We start from the raw sequence: 22,860 nt of genomic DNA, 5'->3' as shown, positions 1-22,860 counted from the left end.
GTTGCTTTTAATAACTTTTCTCTGTTTTTCATTTTTGTCAATTTGACTACTATATGTCTTGGCGTGTTTCTCCTTGGGTTTATCCTGCCTGGGACTCTCTGAGCTTCCTGGACTTGGGTAGCTATTTCCTTTCCCATGTTAGGGAAGTTTTCAACTATAATCTCTTCCAATATTTTCTCAGGTCCTTTCTCTCTCTCTTCTCCTTCTGGGACCCCTATAATGCAAATGTTGGTGTGTTTAACATTGTCTCAGAGATCTCTTAGGCTGTCTTCAGTTCTTTTCATTCTTTTATCTTTATTCTTTTCCTCATCAGTGATTATCGCCATTCTGTCTTCCAGCTCACTTATTCACCCTTCTGCCTCAGTTAATCTGCTATTGGTTCCTTCTAGTGTATTTTTCATTTCAGTTATTGTGTTGCATATCTCTGTTTGTTTGTTCTTTAATTCTCCTAGGTCTTTGGTAAACTTTTCTTGCAACTTTTCGATCTTTGCATCCAACCTTTTTTCAAAGTCCTGGATCATCTTCACCATTATTATTCTGAATTCTTTTTCCAGAAGAGTGCCTATCTCCTCTTCATTTAGTTGTTTTTCTGGTGTTTTATCTTGTCCCTTCATCTGGTACAAAGTCTTTTGCCTTTTCATTTTCTCTTTCTGTGGCTGTGATTTTCAGTTCCACAAGTTGAAATACTGCTGATACTGCTTGATTCTGCTGTCTGCCCTCTTATGGAGGAAGCTGTCTAGGAGGCTCATGGGTGCTTCCTGATGGGAGGGACTGATGGTGTGTTGGGCTGGGTGGGTGGAGCTCAGTAAAACTTTAATCTGATTTGGTGGGTGGAGCTCAGTGACACTTTAATCTGCTTTTCTGCCAGTGGGTGGGGCTGTGTTCCCACCCTGGTGGTCATTTGGCCTGAGGTGACCCAGCACTGGAGCTTACAGGCTCTTTGGTGGAGCTAATGGTGGATTCTGGGAGGGCTCACGCCAATGAGCACTTCTCAGAACCCCTGCTGCCAGTGCCCCTGTCTCCTCGGTCAGCCACAGCTGCCCCCCACCTCTGCAGGCAACCCTCCAACACCAGTAGGTAGGTCTGCTTCAGTCTCCTATGGGGTCACTGCTCCTGCCCCCTGGGTCCTGGTGAGCACAGTTTTTTGTGTGCCCTCCAAGAGTGGAGTCTCTGTTTCCCCCAGTCCTGTGGAGGTCCTGCAATCAAATCCTGCTGGCTATAAAAGTCTGATTCTCTGGGGATTCCTCCTCCCGTTGCTGGACCCCCAGGTTCGGAAGCCTGACGTGGGGCTCAGAACCCTCAGGACTTCTGCAGTATAACTGTTCTCCAGCTTGTGAGTCACCCACCCAGCATTTATGGGATTTGATTTTTATGCTATTGCGCCCCTCCTACCATCTCGTTGCGGCTTCTCCTTTGTCTCTGGATGTGGGGTGTTTTTTTTTGGTGAGTTCTAGTGTCTTTCTGTCGATGATTGATTGTTCAGCAGTTAGTTGTAATTCCTGTGCTCTTGCAAGAGGGAGTGAGCACATGTCCTCCTACTCCACCATCTTGATTTTTCTCCACTCTCCCAGCTTTTCTAAATCTATAGAGTCTCCTCATAGTTAGGCCATTTTGAAAGGAGTAGATCTGAGAAGGTGGGAGGGAAAGCAGAAGAGCTGACTGGAGGCTCCTCCTTTTGTTCTTCCCTCATTGGGGCAAGACTGCGAATGGGCTGGACTCCCACAGTGAGAGGTGAAGTGAGGGAGGACATCAGAAACAGAAGCCCAGACCCTGAGCTCTTCTTGCCTTTGCTGTGAGGCTGGCTGCTCCAGCCCCACAGAATGGAACTGACAAGACAATCAGAGCTCCTCAGCTTCCTGGTGAGGACTCTCACTCCTTACAGACTCAGGCCCCGTGAATACGTACTTGTATGTAATACAGACAGCTCAGTGAATTTGCTCTCAGCCTTAGGATCCTGTTGCCATGGGACTGCCTAGCAAGTTCAGATCTCATTTTCACTTTGCAGTTAGCTCACAAAAGTTTTAAATATCATATTTGTATCATTTTATATCCAAGAAATATATTCAGAGACAAATAGCTGGAGGAAGGTTGAACCATTTCCTCAAATGGATTCATGTCTTAGTTGCTCATCTGCTAGTGGGGAAGTGTTATGGTCGCCTTTCATTTCCCGAAAGCTGTTAAAGAATTTGAATAATGAGATTGGGAATACATATTAAAAGTTTTGAACTAAAAACCATAATTTTACTTTAAAATATTTTGGAGGAATATTAATGTCAAAATCCTTTTTAATTTTTTGTAACAGACTAAAACAAAACTAAACGCTATTTTATGAGTTTATAAATGTATGATTTTAAAATGATAAGCTAGGAATTGTAACCAAATTATTCAGTACTTGCAATAACATCTGAAACTTTTTATGGAATATTTTATAAAGAAGCTATAATATCTCCTGCCTTTGTCTTGTTATGGGAACCAGTTCTAAGTTGACGATATACAGATTTTATAGATTTTCTTTATCATGGAAAACAAAATCTAATTAATAGCAGCCAACACTGATATAACACTTAATAGTTTGCAAAACACTACCATGTATATCTTCTCATTTGATCCTCAAGACAAGTTTATAGGTGATATTATCATTAACTAATTTTACTAGTTAAAATCCTGATCCTCCCAGAGGTTAAGTAACACTTCAAGTTTTCTTGATTAATCAGTTATAGAACCAAGACCTGACCTACATCTTCTGACACTAGTGTACATGCTCTGCATATTTTACTGCTACCTTTTGCTTGGGTAAATTATCTTGGTCAAGTTTTTGATCAATATGGACTTTATGTTTCTCTGCAAAATACAGGGAGTATTTAATAGATTTTAAAGGATATTTTCAGCCCTATACATCATTTTCTTTTGCATACTGTTGGCAGACATGAATGTGTATAACTTTTTTTTTTAACCTACAGGACCAACCATAAGAGAACTTATCAGATAGAGTTATTTGCCACATAGTGATTCTTTCCCAAGAGTTAATTCAAACATGATTATAATGTCTATCCTAACACCAATATCTGGTGAGGTCATAGAAAAATGGAAATAAAATCAAGAATTTGGATAACTACTATGAATGTTTCCTTTGGAAATTAACTTGGTGAAAAAAGAATTAAAAATCTTAAATTATTCAACATTAAATTATTCTAACACTAATTCAAAAAGATACATGCACCCCTATGTTCATAGCAGCACTATTCACAATAGTCAAGATATAGAAGCAACCTAAGTGTCCATCAACAGATGAATGGATAAAGAAGATGTGGGGTGTGTGTGTGTGTGTGTGTGTGTGCATGCGTTTATATAAATGGAATATTATTCAGCCATAAAAAAGAATGAAATTTTGTCATTTGCAGCAACATGGATGGACCTAGAGCTTATCATACTAAGTGAAGTAAATCAGAAAGAGAAAGACAAGTATCATATGATATCACTTATATGTGGAATCTAAAAATTACAACAAACTAGTAAATATAACAAAAGAGTAGCAGATTCACAGATATAGAGAACATAATAGTGGTTACCGATGGGGAGAAGGAAGGAGGGAGGGGCAATATTGGGGGGGGATAAAAAATTATTAAATATTCGATTATTATGTATTCAAACAGTGGTTTGCATAAATTTACATTTCAATCTCAAGAAAGAGGGTCTGAGAAGCGCAAATCATGAAACTATATTCAGGACTTCCCTGGCAGCTCAGTGGGTAAGACTCCATGCTCCCAACGCAGGGGCCACGGGTTCTATCTCTGGTTAGAAACTAAGATTCCACATGCCACACAGCACCAAAAAAAAAAAAAAAGAAAGAAAGAAAAGAAAAAAGAAAGGAAGAACGAAAGAAGGAGATTATATTCCTTTCTAAATAGTTCTCCAATTATATCTTTCATTCAGCTAATTTAATACAATAATTAATTCTCTGAATGGAGGACTATTGTATAATGTTGTACTATTGCAAGGTCAAAAAGCATGGGTTCAAGTCCTGATTTCTCCATTTTAGCTGAGTGACCTTGAGCAAGTTGTTTAATATTGTTGTGATTCTGTTCCCTCAGCTGTAAAACAGTACCTCTCTTAGAATGTGAGAGAACTTTAATTATGACTTAAATGACTTAATACACACAAATCACTAAGTACTGTGCCAAGTATCAATAAATCATGAGTGCTCACTCCCTAAGTGTAAAACAGTATTATTAATAACCATGTTATGTTTCTATTGTTATTATTACATGTGGCAAAATCTTAAAACCTGTATGATATTCTACCTCCCATAGACCTTTGGTCATTTTCTAGTCTAGGAAGCTTCATGTATTTTTTCCCCAAACACTGATTAAACCTCAAGGAAGGGGCCTTAAAGCAAACTTCTTTATTCTTTTCCTTAAAATGAGAGGTAGCTGGCAAGTTTAAAGAGAGGTCAGCAGAATCTAGGCTTGTGTCTAAGCAAAAAGGAAATGCCAGGAATCCAGGAAGTTTATAATTTTTTTATACAAAATGACTGTGTCATACTTATTCTTTACTGCCAAATCATGTTATTAATCTCATAAATATACTTTTTAACTTATTTGACCTCAAGAAGAATACACTATAGTACTCCTCCTTGTTACTTGGCATGAATTAAAATATTTTAAATAATTGACAACAGTAAAAGCAAGTTGTAAATTATTACCCTGAATAGAGCAAGTTTTGCAATTAATTTTAAACAGTGGATAGAAATGATCTTTAAAGAAATGATAGTGTAGAATTAAGCAAACACATATCACTAGCCTAGTAACATATTCAAAATTAATATAGAAAAGATATTTGATGGCCTTATGGTAAGTTCACATCTATTGAGAGAGGCTGTGGTCTGGTATTGACTGAGAATCAAAAGATAGACGTTGGCTTTTAAACCTTATAAAAACTCCATAACTGTCAATATGATTAATATGATTAAAGACAGCTGCCTATATCAAAAAAAAACCTCACAACAGAGGCTTACAGGAGATGGAAGTGTCTTCCCTCTCTTGTTCTGTCATCTCAGCATCTGGCCTCAAGGTCCAAAATGGCTGCTTAAGCTCAGGCAGTAGGAGATGGTAAGGAGGAGTAAGTGTCAAGGCCACAGACCTTATTTCTTGAGGAGATCCCATGCAAGTCCTACCCAACACTTACACTTAATGCTTTATCGCCCACTCGGTTATGGAGCCGTGCATCTCTGAGATAGTGCGAGAAGGGACAATGCAGTCTTATCCTCTGAATGTCACTCTGGGTGCTCTGCTACGGGCAGGGAAGGAGAGAATAGCTGCTGGGGTAAGACAGTTCAGAGTCTGTGCCACCATTTATCTAAGTCCTAATTAAAGGAGTTCTATCATTTCGGCCAAGCAAAAACCACAATATTCAATGGAGATCTTTGAGACATTAACCACAGTGCAAAGTGCTTGTCTTCAAGTGTGTGAACTAAAAATCAAGACATTACTATTTGTGTAGCAGGGTTGGCACCACCACTAACATAGCTATTAAACAGTGATTAAGTCTGGGCCATGGAGTCAGGCCACCCAGGCTGAGCTGCAGTCCTACCTGTATGAACTTGGGCAAGTCACGTGACACCCCAGATTCCTCATCTGTGAAGTGGGGAAATGGTACCTATTTGTTGAGGTTGTTGTGAGAATTAAATAAGTTAAAAATGGCAAGTTAACGAGTACAGAACTCTGATGGAACTCAGTTTGTTGGTGTTCAATAAATATTGGCTGTTATTAAAATTTATATTTTATTAGTATTATCTAAGGCACACATTATCTAAAAGCCTTCAGACTACATAAAGGTATAAAGTGAAACAAAAAATTCAATTAAATGTATATATTAGTTTTATGCCTAGAAAATTTACATTTAATTTTAGACCACACATAATTACTGTGTGTAGACTCTAATAATCTATATTTCATAGAGAATTTTAAAGAAATACATAGACTGCTAAAGAAAAAAAGTCCTACTTACTATAACAAACTTCATAATAAGTAGGACTGTACTAATCTTTATTATGATTGTTAGCATAAAAGAATACACTTAGCTTAAAAATCACTTGATCCTAATTAAATCACAAGTATACTGAACAATAAAGCCCAGATTCCTATTAGTGAAATTTCATTTATTTAAAGTTTCATAAAATCTACTCAGCATTCTACATTAGTGTCTTGGAAATAATCAGCTCTCTGATATTATTTATAAAGTATACTCATTAAAGGAACTGTGGAAATCTTGATACACTGATGAATTGCACCCTCCAGTGGGAAAAAAAAATGTTTATCCATAAAAATTTTGTGTGCTTCTGCAATGCAGGTTTAATATATCCAAATGTGCTGTTACCTAAAAATTTGAATGTAATTATGTTTTATAACCTGCACTAATGTATATCTGCCACTATTCATTTCCTCTGTGTCTCCAGGAGGTTGCTCTGAGTTTCAGAGTTCACTGTGTAAATAGGTCATTAAAGGCTGGGAAAGTAAAAGAGCTTTAAAGGAAAAATTTAAAAAGAAAAGTAAAAGATAAAATTGGATATGCACATGCATATTTTGAATATTTTCTAAAAGAATGTCCTTTACTCTGTATTTAATGTAGAAATAGTTTAGATATATTATACCATATCATCAGGAAACAACCTAAGTGTCTGTAGACAGATGAATGGATAAAGAAAATGAGATATATATATGTATTATTCAGCCTTAAAGAAAAAGAGAAGGAAATCCTGCCTTTGCAACCTGGAGGCATTATGCTAAGTGAATAAGCCAGACAGATACAAAGATAAATATGAATACCACCTGTTACCACTTATATGTGGAATCAAAAAAAAAAAAAAACTCATAGAAACAGAGAGTAGAAAAGCAGTTGCCAGAGGCTGGGAGGTAGGGGAAGTAGGGAGAGAGTGATAAAAGGGCACAAACTTTCAGTTATCAGATGAATAAGTTCTCAGGATCTAATGTATAACATGGTGACTATAGCTAATAACATTGTATTGTACAATTGAAATTTGTTCAAAGGGTAGAACTTAAATATTCTACTGAAAAAGAAGTAAATATGTGAGGTGATTGATGTGTTAATTTGATGATGTATTAACTCACAACATATATGTATGTCAAATCATCGCCTGTACACTTTAAATATCTTACAATTTAATTGTCAATTATACCTCAATAAAGTTGAAAAAAAATTTTCCTCTAGGTAGCAGAGAAGTCCCTGAGACTATGTTAAGTTTTTATAGTCACTGAGTTTTCATAAGGTAACAAAGATATCTTATTCCTTGCCCAGAATATGTGATATGCTCTGACTTTGGAGTCTAAAGTCTAAGAGCCTGTAAGTACAATGACATTACCTGACACATTTTCTTTATGGTACTGTTTTAAAAAATTATTTTTCCTCATTATAAAAGTACATGTGTATAATAGTTGAAATTTTTTTAAAAATTGAAGAAAAGAAAATCTTACATCACCCCACATTCCTACTAGTATTTTGGTGCAATGTTTTCCAATCTTTACTCAGTATAATTTTTTTTTATACATGTGACTATACCATATGAACAAAAAGTACTCTTTTACACATAAAAATTATTATGTAAGCATTTTCTGTGCTATTACAATTACAAAAATGCTTATATCAATTTTATTGAGCTATAATTCATATAACATAAAGTTTACCCTTTTAAAGCACACAATCCACTGGTTTTTAGTGGTAAAGCACACAATCCAGTGGTTTTTAGTGTATTGCCACGATCTAATTTTAGAACAGTTTCATTGCCCCAAAGGAAACCTGTGCCCATCAGCCGTCATTCCCCTACTCCCTTTTTTCCTAGCCCCTTACAACTACTAATCTACTTTCTGTTTTTATGAATTTCACTATTCATTTCATATAAATGGAATCATATAATATGTGGTCATTTATGTCTCACATCTTTCACTCAGCATAATTTTTCAAAGATTCATCCATGTTGTAGTATGTATCAGTACTTTCACCCCTTTCATGGCAGAATAATATTAAATTGTATGAATATACCAGATTTTGTTTATCTGTTCATCACCTAATAGACATTTGGGTTGTTTCCACATTTTGGCTATTATGAATAATACTGCCAAAAACATTTGTGTACAATTTTTTGTGTGAACATATGTTTCCAGTTCTTTTGGGTATATACCTAGGAGTGGAATTGCGGGGTCATATGGTAACTCTTGTGTTTAACTTTTTGAGAAACTGACAAAATATTTTCCAAAGTGGGTGCTCCACTTTATGTTCCCACCAGCAGTATATGAGGGTTCCAACTTCTCCACAGCCTTGCCAATGCTTATTGTTATCTATCTTTTTAATCATGACCATCCTGGTTGGTGTGAAATGGTAGGTATGTAATCGTGGTTCTGATTTGCATTTCTATACAGACTATGATGTTAAGCAATGTTTTATGTGTTTATTGGCCTTTATATATCTTCTTGCAGAACTGTCTATTCAAATCCAATGTCCATTTTAAAAACTGGGGTTTTTTTTTTATTCATAAGATCTTAAAATATATTCTGGACACTAGGCCCTCATCAAATTTATCATATGCAAATATTTTCTCCCATTTTTGGCTTCTCTTTTCACTTTTCTGATAGTGTCCTTTCTTTTTGGTATTCTCACAAGATAGAGGGCTTGAATGTCACTTTCCAATCATGCTTTTCTTACTCTTAAAAATCTCTATTGTTCCTTGCAGAAACTAACAGGGAGCCAGCCTGCAAAGCTGAGTTCCAGCCCAGCATCACAATGCAGAATTTTGAAGGGTGGAAGTGAAGTTAATAGATAATGATTTAATAAATGGCATATTGGAAGGAGAGTTCATTATCAATTATAAATTGTTTTTTTTTACACACACATATACACACACAAACTTTTGATACTGTTGAATCTCTCTATTAAGTGAGTTTCCATTTCACTGATGTCTGTTCTTTGTTGTTTCCAGCCTTATAATCTCTTTGGAATTTGGGGGGGGGCTACTTTCTTGAAATGAATGCATAGATCAAGGATTTTCAGTTCTTCTTCATTTCAAGTGTGAGCATTTAAAGTTAAAACTGCCCTCTAAACATGATTTTAGCTGTGTCACATTTGTTTTGATATATTTTTATTATTATTCAGTTTAAAATATTCTCTAAATTTTATTGTGATTATTTTCTTTTATCTTTGGGCTATTTACCTATGGGCTACCCATGTATTTATGAATTTCCAAACATTTGTGGTTTTCAAGTTATCTTTTTTGTACTAATATGTATATATAATAATGTTATATATATAATTAGTATATAAAATATTATACAACAGTATACTTATCTTTTATATAACTAAATAAAATAGTATATGATGTGTATACACATGGATAGCTAGATAGAAATTTATAAGTATATATTATAAAATATATGGAAAATTTAGTACAGGCATACATATTTGAAATTTGCAGTTATATCTTCTGCATGGATTGCAAACTGATATTATTATGATATGTCCTTCTATCTCAAATAACTCATATATGTTAAAGTCTGCTTTGATATTAATACAGATACATCAATCTACCTTTAGTATTTTCATAGTGTATCATTTTCCAAATATGTACTTTTAACATTGTTTTGTCTGTAATAATCAAGTTTTTGTAGTAATCAAGTCTGTAGTAGCAAGTTTTTGTCTTTTTTTTTCATCCAGTCTGTCAATCACTGTCCTTTTAATTGAAAAATTTGGTCAATTTACAGTTAAGTAATTAACTATTACATTTGGTTTTAAATCTACCATCTTACTATATTTTTCTATTTGTTTCAAATTAGCTGTTTCTTTTTCTCTCCTTCCTTTTCTTCATCTTGTTTCTTTATTCAATGTCCAATTTCCCCACCTCTATTAGCATAGTCATTAAACATTTGTTTCATTTTGATTTTAGTAGTTACCCCAGAGATTATAACAAACTTCCTTGAGTTATTAAAGTTGTATATAAATTAGAACTTTTTTTTTTTTTTATTATTTTATTTTATTTTTTTGGGGGGTACACCAGGTTCAATCAACTGTTTTTATGCACATATCCCCATATTCCCTCCCTTCCTTGACGCACCCCCCTCGATTCCCCCCCACCCTCCCTGCCCCAGTCCTCTAAGGCATCTTCCATCCTCGAGTTGGACTCCCTTTGTTATACAACAACTTCCCACTGACTATTTTACAGTTGGTAGTATATATATGTCTGTGCTACTCTCTCGCTTCGTCTCAGTTTCCCCTTCACCCCCCGCCCCCTCCCATACCTCGAGTTCTCCAGTCCATTCTCTGTATCTGCTTCCCTGTTCTTGTCACTGAGTTCATCAGTACCATTTTTAGATTCCGTATATGTGAGTTAGCATACAATATTTGTCTTTCTCTTTCTGACTTACTTCACTCTGTATGACAGATTGTAGTTCTATCCACCTCATTACATATAGCTCCATCTCATCCCTTTTTATAGCTGAGTAATATTCCATTGTATATATATGCCACATCTTCTGTATCCATTCATTTGTTGATGGGCATTTAGGTTGCTTCCATGTCCTGGCTATTGTAAAGAGTGCTGCAATAAACATTATGGTACAAGTTTCTTTTGGGATTATGGTTTTCTTTGGGTATATGCCCAGGAGTGGGATTACTGGATCATATGGTAGTTCTATTTGTAGTTTTTTAAGAAACCTCCAAATTGTTTTCCATAGTGGCTGTACCAACTTACAGTCCCACCAACAGTGCAGGAGAGTTCCCTTTTCTCCACACCCTCTCCAACATTTGTTGTTTCCAGACTTTGTGATGATGGCCATTCTGATTGGTGTGAGGTGATACCTCAGTGTGGCTTTGACTTGCATTTCTCTGATGATGAGTGATGTTGAGCATCTTTTCATGTGTTTGTTGGCCATCTGTATGTCTTCTTTGGAGAAATGTCTATTTAGGTCTTCTGCCCATTTGTGGATTGGGTTATTTGCTTTTTTGGTATGAAGCTGCATGAGCTGCTTGTATATTTTGGAGGTTAATCCTTTGTCCGTTGTTTCATAGTCAATTATTTTTTCCCATTCTGAGGGTTGCCTTTTAGTCTTGTTTATGGTTTCTTTTGCTGTGCAAAAGCTTTTAAGTTTCATGAGGTCCCATTTGTTTATTCTTGATTTTATTTCCATGATTCTAGGAGGTGGGTCAAAAAGGATCTTGCTTTGATGTATGTCAAAGAGTGTTCTGCCTATGTTTTCCTCTAGGAGTTTGATAGTGTCTGGCCTTACATGTAGGTCTTTAATCCATTTGGAGTTTATTTTTGTGTATGGTGTTAGGAAGTGTTCTAATTTCATTCTTTTACATGTTGCTGTCCAATTTTCCCAGCACCACTTATTGAAGAGGCTGTCTTTTTTCCATTGTATACTCGTGCCTCCTTTGTCAAAGATAAGGTGCCCATATGTGTTTGGGCTTACTTCTGAGTTCTCTATTCTGTTCCATTGATCTTCCTTTCTATTTTTGTGCCAGTACCATACTGTCTTGATCACTATGGCCTTGTAGTATAGTTTGAAGTCAGGAAGCCTGATTCCACCAACTCCATTTTTCCTTCTCAAAATTGCTTTGGCTATTCGGGGTCTTTTGCGTTTCCATACAAATCGTAAGATTTCTTGTTCTAGTTCTGTGAAAAATGCCATTGGTAATCTGATCGGGATTGCATTAAATCTGTAAATTGCTTTGGGTAGTACAGTCATTTTCACGATGTTGATTCTTCCAATCCAGGAACATGGTATATCCCTCCATCTGTTTATGTCATCTTTGATTTCTTTCATCAATGTCTTAAAGTTTTCTGCATACAGATCTTTTGCCTCCTTAGGCAGGTTTATTCCTAGGTATTTTATTCTTTTTGTTGCAATGGTGAATGGGAGAGTTTCCTTAATTTCTCTTTCTGCTCTTCCGTTGTTAGTGTATAGGAATGCAAGAGATTTCTGTGCATTAATTTTGTATCCTGCTACTTTACTAAACTCATCAATTAGTGCTAGCAGTTTTCTGGTAGAGTCTTTAGGGTTTTCTATATATAGTATCATGTCATCTGCAAAGAGTGATAATTTTACTTCTTCTTTTCCAATTTGGATTCCTTTAATTTCTTTTTCTTCTCTGATTGCTGTGGCTAACACTTCCAAAACTATGTTGAATAACAGTGGTGAGAGTGGACACCCTTGTCTTGTTCCTGTTCTTAGAGGGAATTCTTCCAGTTTTTCTCCATTGAGAACAATGTTGGCTTTTGGTTTGTCATATATGGCTTTTATGATGTTGAGGTAATTTCCTTCTATGCCCATTTTCTGGAGAGCTTTTATCATAAATGGATGTTGAACTTTGTCAAAAGCTTTTTCTGCATCTATTGAAATGATCATATGGTTTTTATCCTTCAATTTGTTGATATGATGTATCACGTTGATTGATTTGCGTATATTGAAGAATCCTTGCATCCCAGGGATAAACCCCACTTGATCATGGTGTATGATTTTTTTAATGTGCTGTTGCAGTCTGTTAGCTAGTATTTTGTTGAGGATTTTTGCATCTATATTCATCAGTGATATTGGTCTGTAGTTTTCTTTTTTTGTGACATCTTTGCCTGGTTTTGGTATCAGGGTGATGGTAGCCTCATAGAATGAGTTTGGGAGTGCTCCGCCTTCTGCAATATTTTGGAAGAGTTTGAGAAGGATAGGTGTTAACTCTTCTCGAAATGTTTGATAGAATTCGCCTGTGAATCCATCTGGTCCTGGGCTTTTGTGTGTTGGGAGATTTTTAATCACTGCCTCAATTTCTGTACTTGTGATTGGTCTGTTCATGGTTTCTATTTCTTCCTGGTTCAGTCTTGGAAGATTGTATTTTTCTAAGAATGTATCCATTTCTTCCAGGTTATCCAATTGATTGGCATATAGTTGCTTGTAGTAGTCTCTCATGATGTTTTGTATTTCTGAGGTGTCCATTGTGACTTCTTTTTCATTTCTAATTCTGTTGATTTGCATCTTCTCCCTTTTTTTCTTGATGAGTCTGGCTAATGGTTTATCAATTTTGTTAATCTTCTCAAAGAACCAGCTTTTAGTTTTATTTATTTTTCTTATGGTTTCTTTCCTTTCTTTTTCATTTATTTCTGCTCTGATCTTTACGATTTCTTTCCTTCTGCTCACTTTGGGGTTTCTTTGTTCTTCTTTCTCTAGTTGTTTGAGGTGTAAGGTTAGGTTGTTTATTCGATCATTTTCTTGTTTCTTAAGGTAGGACTGTATTGCTATAAACTTCCCTCTTAGAACTGCTTTTGCTGCGTCCCATAGGTTTTGGGTTGTTGTGTTTTCGTTGTCATTTGTTTCTAGATACTTTTTGATTTCCTCTTTGATTTCTGTAGTGATTCCTTGGTTGTTTAATAGTGAATTGTTTAGCCTCCATGTGTTTGTATTTTTTGCAGTTTTTTTCCTGTAATTGATATCTAGTCTCATGGCGTTGTGGTCTGAGAAGATGCTTGATATGATTTCAATTTTCTTGAATTTGCTGAGGTTTGATTTGTGACCCAAGATGTGATCTATCCTGGAAAATGTTCCGTGTGCACTTGAGAAGAAAGTGTAGTCTGTCGTTTTTGGATGGAATGTCCTATAAATATCAATGAAGTCGAGATGGTCTAATGTGTCATTTAAAGCTTGTGTGTCTTTATTTATTTTCTGTTTGGATGATCTGTCCATTGATGTAAGTGGGGTGTTCAAGTCTCCCACTATAATTGTGTTACTGTCGATGTCCCCTTTTATAGCTGTTAGCATTTGCCTTATGTATTGAGGTGCTCCTATATTGGGGGCATAGATATTTACCATTGTGATATGTTCTTCTTGGATGGATCCCTTGATCATTATGTAGTGCCCTTCCTTGTCTCTTTTAATAGTCTTTACTTTCAAGTCTAATTTGTCTGATATGAGTATTGCTACTCCAGCTTTCTTTTGACTTCCATTTGCATGGAATATCTTTTTCCATCCTTTCACTTTCAGTCTATATGTATCCCTTGGTCTGAAGTGGGTTTCTTGTAGGCAGCATATAGAAGGGTCTTGTTTTTGTATCCATTCAGCCAGTCTGTGTCTTTTGGTTGGAGCATTTAATCCATTTACATTTAAAGTGATTATTGACATGTGTGTTCCAATTACCATTTTCTTAATTGTTTTGGGTTTGTATTTGTAAGTGTTTTCCTTTTCTTGTGTTTCCTACTTAGAGAAGTTCCTTTAGCACTTGTTGTAAGGCTGGTTTGGTGGTGCTGAATTCTCTTAACTTTTGCTTGTCTGGAAAGCTTTTGATTTCTCCCTCAAATCTGAATGAGATTCTTGCTGGGTAAAGTATTCTTGGCTGTAGGTTTCTCTCTTTCAGGACTTTCAGTATATCCTGCCATTCCCTTCTGGCCTGCAGAGTTTCTGTAGAAAGGTCAGCTGTTATCCTGATGGGTTTTCCCTTATATGTTGTTTGTTGCTTTTCTCTTGCTGCTTTTAATATTTTTTCTTTGTGTTGAATTGTCGTTAGTTTGATTAATATGTGTCTTGGTGTATTTCTCCTTGGGTTTATTCTGTATGGGACTCTCTGTGCTTCTTGGACTTGGTGAATTATTTCCTTTCCCATGTTGGGGAAGTTTTCCACTAGAACCTCTTCAAATATTTTCACAGACCCTTTCTTGTTTTCTTCTTCTTCTGGGATGCCTATAATTCGAATGTTGGTACGTTTAAGGTTATCACTGAGGTCTCTGAGGCTGTCTTCTAGTCTTTTTATTTTTTTATCTTTTTCCTGCTCTGTGGCATTTATTTCTTCCATTCTATCTTCCAACTCACTTATTCGTTCTTCTGCCTCAGTCATTCTGCTGGTTAGAGCATCTAGAGTATTTTTAATTTCAGTTATTTTGTTATCCATTGCTGTTTGTTTTTCTGAGTTCTTATGAACTGTTTCTTGTACTTTCTCTAATTTGTTATCGAGATTTTGTATCATTTTTACTATCATTACTCTAAATTCTTTTTCAGGCATTTTTCCTATTTCCTCCTCATTTATTTGGTCTTGTGGGTTTTTTTCCTGCTCCTTTGCCTGCATGGTGTTTCTTTGTTTCCTCATGGTTGTCCAAGCTTTTGGGGTTGCTTGTCCTGGTGATAGAGGTGTTTATAGAAGACTGTCCAAGCCTCAGACTAATGTCCAAGTATTGGATTAGACGAATATTCAGTCGGCTATGTCAGGTTCTCCGCAGCCCTTTCCGGTGTCCGAGGCCGTCTGCTGGTGTTCAGCTGGTTCTCTGTGGGAATGACTGTGTCCTTCCGTGCATTCCCAATGCATCTGTGGAGAGGGATGCACTCCACGTCTCTCTACTTCGCCGCCATCTTTTTCTCCTCTAAATTAGAACTTTTAACACATGCTGGACAGCATAGGACCTTAGAAACTCTTAAGTCAATTCAAATATATCTTGTCTTTTATGTTATTACTTTGTTAACCCCACAGCTACTTTTATTATTATTTTCACAGTCAATTTGCATTTACTCATGTTATTCGTTATTCTTTTCTTCATTACATTGCTTTCATCTGTGATTTTTCCCTTTGCCTAAAAGTCTCCACTTAGTATTTCTGGAATTGTGAGTCTGTGGCTAGTGAATTCTCTCAAGATTGGCTTATTTCAACCAGTTTTTATCTTGCTTCTCATTTGAAGGATTTGTTCTAGCTCAGCAGTTATCTTTCTTGAGCATCATTAAGATATCATTAAGATCTCTTTGGGAGAGAAGAAAGATGGTGGCAGAGTAGAAGGACGTGGAGTTTGTCTCTCTCCATGGATGCATCAGGAATACATCAATAGATGCAACAATTCTCACAGAAAACTGGCTGAATACTAGAAGACGACCTTGGACACCAGAAAGGACTATAAAGATCCCTGCATAACTGGGTAGGACGAAAACAAGAAAGGAGAAAGAGGAGGAGAAAAAAAGAGATGGGACCTGTACCCTGGGGTGGAAGAACTGAAGCAGAGGAGAGATTACCAAATTCGGGGAAATCCCCTCTCTGACGGGGACAGAAGGGAGGCATTTGGAACTGTCCAAAGAGAGTGAAGCAGCTGATCTGTGGCAGACGGCAAAGACTGAGGAACACACAGATGGTCTGTGCTGTAGCCCTGCGTGCTCTGGACTGAGACATGTATTCACAGGAGTGAGGGCTGGGAGCTGGAGTGAGGGGACTGAAGAACAGGCCCAGGGTGAGAACCGCTATTGGCTGTGGGTAGACAGACTGAGGGGATGGGAGGGAAGAAATCTGCAGCAGGGAATGTCTACTGGGGAAGACTGGGCTGCCATGGAAGCAGGGCACTACTGCTGAGTCACAGGCAGGGGGAAGAGCCACTATCATAGCCTGTCTCTCAGTGCCCATGAAGAATAATAGAGGAAGCCCTCTCTAGGCCTGGCTCTTGTGTGCCAGTTGACAGGTAATAGAAGAAGCCCCCTCAAGGGTTGGCCCTAGTGTTCCTGCTGCCAAGTGTCAAAAAAAGTCTGGCCAGGGTGAGCCATCACTAGGGCCATACCTTTTATACCCATGGCTGTCAGCTTCCCTGCACAATTGGTGCCGCCGCCGGGGTTCCTGCAATCCAAACAGGATGCTACTGCTGACTTGCACGCAGTGGGAGGAGCCACTATTGTACCCTCTCTCTCCCCATAGGCCAGCGCCTACAGACAAACAATAAAGGAAGCCCTCTCTAGGACTGGCTGTCACCTGCCACTTGCAGAGTAATACAAAAAGTCCCCGGAGGAATGGCCTTCATGCGCCTTACGCTAGGCACCAGTAAAGACCCTCACTAGGACCAGATTTCCCACACCCATGGCCACCAACTTCCCTATGCATTTGGTGCTGCCGGCAGGGCTCCCATGACCCAAGCAGGGTGCTACTGCTGGCTCACACACAGAGGGAGGGACACTATTGTACCCTCACTCTCCCTACAGGCCAGCACCTGTAGACAAACAATAAAGGAAGCCTGCTTCAGGACTGGTGGCCCCCACCACTTATCGCAAAGACACACAAAAAGCCCCCTGAGGGCTGACCTTCATATACCTTATGCCGAGAGCCTGTAAAGACCCTCCCAAGGGTCAGATTCCCTACACCTGCAGCTGCTGGCAGCCCTCTCCATTTGGTGTCACTGCCAGGGTTCCCACATCCAAGCAGGGTGCTACTGCTGAGTCACACGCAGGGAGAGGAGCCACTATTGTAGCCTCTTTCTCCCCACATGCCAGTGCCTACAGATGAACAATAAAGGAAGCCCTCACTGAGGCAGACCCAAGAGCTCCAAAGCAGCCTCAGGACCAGACTCCAGTGGTTGGATCACACGCAGAGGTGGGGACAAAACCAAAGCTGAATGCCAGGGACAGGAGGACTAAGGAAGACGATCTAAAATCTTTCCATCAGCTGTAAAAGCTGAAGATTAAATCCCCATGATCAGCTAGGTACACCCTGCATCTTTGGAATATCTAGTTACACAATGAATGTTCCCACAAATGAAAAAGGTCTAGCTTTGGCAGCTATGGACTTTGGAGGCAAGAACATGCAGGAATTGGGCCAGATCAGAGCATAAGTGGACCCTACAGGGCCCACAGCAGGTCCAGAGTTCAACCCAGAGGCAGAGGAGGACCTCTTGGGGAGGTGGAGGTGGCCTGTGGCTCAAGGTGTGTACAAGGACACTTACAGCTGAGACCCCAAGGAAACAATTATTATTATTAATTCTGTTCCTTTGATTCATTCTGTTGTTGGTTCTGGCTTCTTTCTAAATTACTATTTTAGTCTTATGGAATCTTCATGTTTTATAACTATTTTATTATGTTATTTATTTTCTATTTCTAGTTGGCATTTCTGTTGTGCTGTGTTCTCCCCCCGTCTTTTTCTTTAATACATTTTTATTTTATTTTATTTTATTTTATTTTAGTATCTCCATTTATACTTTGCTTTTCTGTTGTTCTGTGTTTTATCTCTTTTTATCTTATTTTATTTTTAATCATTAATATTGGTCTGTTCTGTTTCCTTGCTTTATCCTTCAGTTGACACATTGTTTTGGTTTTTGTTTTTAGGTTTTGTCTTTATCTTAGTTCTAATTCTAATTATTTGATTTCCTTTTGGGGTTCTTCGGTTTAACTGGTTGTTCTTTTGCTCTTTGTTACATTTGGTCCTTGTTTCTCTTTTTGTTGGTTTAATTTTGATTTAACGATTTCTCTGAGGTTTTGTTTGTCAATTTTTTTCTTCTTTTTTCTTTTCTTTTCTTTTCCCTTTTAAAATTTTTAAAATATATTTCCATTTCTATGTTGCTCTTCTGTTGTTCTGTCTTCTTTCTGCTGTCAATTTTACTTTATTTTTTTTAATTTTAATTTTTATCATTTTCAGTTTGTTTTGTTTCTTTCTATCAGTCTTTAGTTGGCACTCTACTTTGGGTATTTTTTTTTTTTTTTTGGTTTTGAGTTTTTGATGGTTTTCTTTTTAATTGTCTGATTTTGTTCTGGGGTTCTTCTGTCAGGTTGTTCTAGTGCTTTATGTTTTACTGGGTTCTGTTTTTGTTTCTCTTCTGTGTGTGCATGTTTCCTTGTTTCAGTATTTATTTGTTTGACAACTTTTTACCATTAGTCTGGGTCTTGCATAGTCTTTTTTAATCCCTTTTATTGCCAGGATGAGCAACCTGCAGGGTCTTGATTCCTTGACCAGAAGCTGGGCCTGAGACTCTAGGGTGTGAGCACTGAGTCCAGGATGCTGGATCACTAGAGAATCCCCAGCCAAAAGGAATATTAATCACTGAGAGCTCTCATGGAGGCCTCTATCAGAGTATAAGACCTAGTTTCACCTGACTGCCTGCAGATCCCAGTGCTGGATGCCTCACATCAAACAACAAACAAGACAGGAACAAAACCCCCATCCATCAGCAAACAGATGATGTAAAGTCATGCTAAGCTCACAGACACCCAAAACACACCACCTGACACAGCCCTGCTCATCAGAGGGAAAATACTCAGCTCCACCCACCAGAATGCAGGCACCAAACCCTCACATCAGGAAGCCTATTTAAGACACTGGACTCACCCCACCACAGGGGAAAGAGAACAGAAGCAAGAGGAACTACAACTAGGCAACCTAGGGAAAGGTGACCTCAAATACTGTAACTTAGACAAAATGAGAACACAGAGAAACACCTTGCATGCAAAGGAACAAGATAAAAACCCACAAGACCAAATAAATCACGAAGAATTCAAAAGCTTTACAGACAAGCAAAAGCTAGAGAATTTAGTACCACCAAACCAGCCTTACAACAATTGCTTAAGGAACTTCTCTAGGCAGTAAACACAAGAGAAGGAAAAGACCTACAAAAACAAACTCAAAACAGTTAAGAAAATGGTAACAGGAACATACATATCAATAATTATCTTAAATGTAAATGGATTAAATGCTCCAACCAAAAGACACAGACTGGATGAATAGATACCAAAACAAGACCCATATATATGCTGTCTACAAGAGACCCACTTCAGACCTAGAGACACATACAGACTGAAAGGGAGGGGATGGAAAAAGGAAAAAGATATTCCACATGAATGGAAGTCAAAAGAAAGCTGGAGTAGCAATACTCATATCAGACAAATTAGACTTTAAAATAAAGACTATTACATGAGACAAGGAAGGACACCATATAATGATCAAGGGATCAATCCAAGAAGAAGAGATAGAAAAGAGTGTGGCGTGAATATGGGGAAGCAAAAGAAAACACGGAAGTATGCGACCATGAAGTGAATGCTTAGTCTCAGAGATCAGAGACTTAAAGAATAGGATAGATTAAAACCGAAAAAGAAAGAAAAGAAAGACCCCAGTGCACTCAAGGAGAGAGAAGTCCCCCAACACCCTTCCTCCTTATTCTTCCAATATAACACACAGCTGGGCCCACCTTACCACATCCTGGTTGATATCAACTTTATCAACTTTTCCATTAAAGCCAAACTGGACTTAGTGCAATCAATGATGGACCGTCTGTATGCCAAGTGTATCCCTTGTATAACTGATTGCGTAATGGCAGAAATTGAGAAATTGGGGCAGAAGTATCGAGTGGCTCTAAGGATTGCCAAAGATCCAAGATTTGAACGATTACCATGCACACACAAAGGAACCTATGCAGATGACTGTTTAGTACAAAGAGTAACTCAGCACAAGTGTTACATTGTGGCCACAGTTGACCAGGACCTTAAACAAAGAATCCGGAAGATCCCTGGAGTTCTCGGCATGTACATTTCTAACCATAGGTACAACACTGAGAGGATGCCAGATGATTATGGAGCCCCTCGGTTCTAATTATTAAAAGACAAAGTTCCTCTGCCTTCCTTCAACCAACTTTCTCTTTTGCCAGTTCATTAAACATGCTGTAGCATGAATTATTATTCCACTCACCCATTTGCTCTGTAATGAGGTGAGCATGGTTAAATATACTCTCTTTTTAATGTTGTTTTGAAAGTTATATTTTATGTCATTTTAAAATTTGTTGCATCTTTTTATAAATTAGATAATTGCTTACATAAAAAAAAAAAGAAGAAGAAGAAGAGATAACAATTGTAAATATCTGCACCCAACATAGGAGCACCTCAATACATAAGGCAAATGCTAACAACTATAAAAGGAGAAATTGATAGTAACACAATAATAGTAGGAGACTTTAACACCTCACTTACACCAATGGACAGATCATCCAAACAGGAAATAAAAAAGGAAACACAAGATTTAAATGACACATTAGACGGTGCATTTAATTGATATTTATAGACATTTCATCCAAAAACAACATAATACACTTTCTTCTCAACAGCACATGGAACATTCTTCAGGACAGACCACATCTTGAGTCACAAATGAAGCCTTAGTAAATTTAATAAAATTGAAATCATATCAAGCACCTTTTCCAACCACAATGCCATAAGACTAGATATCAATTACAGGGAAAAAAAACTGTAAAAAAATACAAACACATGGAGGCTAAACCATATGCTCTTACACAACCAAAAGATCACTGAAGAAATCAAAGAGGAAATCAAAAAATACCTAGAAACAAATGACAATGAAAACACAACAACCCAAAACCTATGGATGCAGCAAAAGAAGTTCTAAGAGGGAAGTTCATAGCAATACAGTCCTACGTCGAGAAACAAGAAAAATCTCGAATAAACAACTTAACATTACAACTAAAGCAATTAAAGAAACAAACAAACAAAAAAAACCCTAAATGAACAGAAGTAAAGAAACCATAAAGATCAAATCAGAAATAAACGAAAAAGCAATGAAGGAAACAATAGCAAAGATCAATAAAATTAAAAGCTGGTTCTCTGAGAAGACAGACAAAATTGATAAACCATTAGCCAGACTCATCAGGGAAAAAAGGGAGAAGACACAAACCAACAGAATTAGAAATGAAAAAGAAGTAACAACCAACACCGCAGAAATACAAAGGATCATGAGAGACTACTATGAGCAACTATATGCCAATAAATTGGACAACCTGTAAGAAATGGATAAATACTTCAAAAAGTACAACTATCCCAGACTGAACCAGGAAGAAATTAAAAATATGAACAGACTAATCACAAGAAATGAAATTGAAACTGTGATTAAAAATCTTCCAACAAACAAAAGCCCAGGGCCAGATGGCTTCACAGGTGAATTCTATCAAACATTTAGAGAAGAGCTAACACCTATCCTCAAACTCTTCCAAAATATAGCAGAAGGAGGAACACTCCCAAACTCATGCTATGATGCCACCATCACCCTGATACCAAAACCAGAAAAAGACGTCACACAAAAAGAAAATTACAGGCCAATATCACTGATGAATATAGATGCAAAAATACTCAACAAGATACCAGCAAACAGAATCCAACAGCACATTAAAAAGATCACACACCATGATCAAGTGGGGTTTATCCCAGGAATGCAAGGATTCTTCAATATATGCAAATCAATGAATGTGATACACTGTATTAACAAATTGAAAGGTAAAAACTATATGATAATCTCAATAGATGCAGAAAAAGCTTTTGACAAAATTCAACACCCACTTATAATAAAAACTCTCCAGAATGTGGCCATAGAAGGAAACCACCTCAACATAATAAAAGCCAGATATGACAAACCAACAGGCAACATCATTCTCAATGGTGAAAAACTGAAAGCATTCCCTCTAAGATCAGGAACAAGACAAGGGTGCCCACTCTCACCACTATTATTCAACATACTTTTGGTAGTTTTAGCACAGCAATCAGCAAAGAAGAAATAAAAGTAATACAAATTGGAAAAGAAGTAAAATTGTCACTGTTTGCAGATGACATGGTATTATACATAGAAAATCCTAAAGGTGCTACCAGAAAACTACTAGAGCTAATCAATGAATTTAGTAAAGTAGCAGGATACAAAATTAATGTACAGAAATCTCTTGCATTTCTATACACTAACAATGAAAAATCAGGAAGAAAAATTAAGGAAACACTCCCACTTACCACTGCAACAAAAAGAATAAGATACCTAGGAATAATCGTACCTAAAGAGGCAAAAGACCTGCATGCAGAAAACTAAGACAATGATGAAAGAAATCAAAGATGACACAAACAGATGGAGATACATACCATGTTACTGGATTGGAAGAATCAACATTGTGAAAATGACTATACGACCCAAAGCAATCTACAGATTCAATGCAATCCCTATCAAATTACCCATGGCATGTTTTACAGAACTAGAACAAAAAAATATAAGATTTGTGTGGAGACACAAAAGACCCTGAATAACCAAAGCAATCCCGAGAAAAAAGAATCGAGC

At 37.3% G+C, this 22,860-nt stretch overlaps 1 protein-coding gene and 1 pseudogene across 1 annotated transcript in view; one reads left to right on the top strand and one right to left on the bottom strand.

The window, feature by feature from the left end:
* The window catches only part of CRB1 (crumbs cell polarity complex component 1), a 295,880-nt gene that overhangs the window by 266,812 nt on the left and 6,208 nt on the right, over window positions 1–22,860 (bottom strand). The window lies entirely within an intron of this gene.
* LOC130850325 (rRNA-processing protein FCF1 homolog) lies at window positions 19,756–20,530 on the top strand (annotated as a pseudogene).

This window comes from Hippopotamus amphibius, chromosome 3, assembly GCF_030028045.1.
Source record: "Hippopotamus amphibius kiboko isolate mHipAmp2 chromosome 3, mHipAmp2.hap2, whole genome shotgun sequence".
Classification (NCBI taxonomy): domain Eukaryota; kingdom Metazoa; phylum Chordata; class Mammalia; order Artiodactyla; family Hippopotamidae; genus Hippopotamus; species Hippopotamus amphibius.
This window is presented reverse-complemented; position numbering and strand designations above follow the sequence as displayed.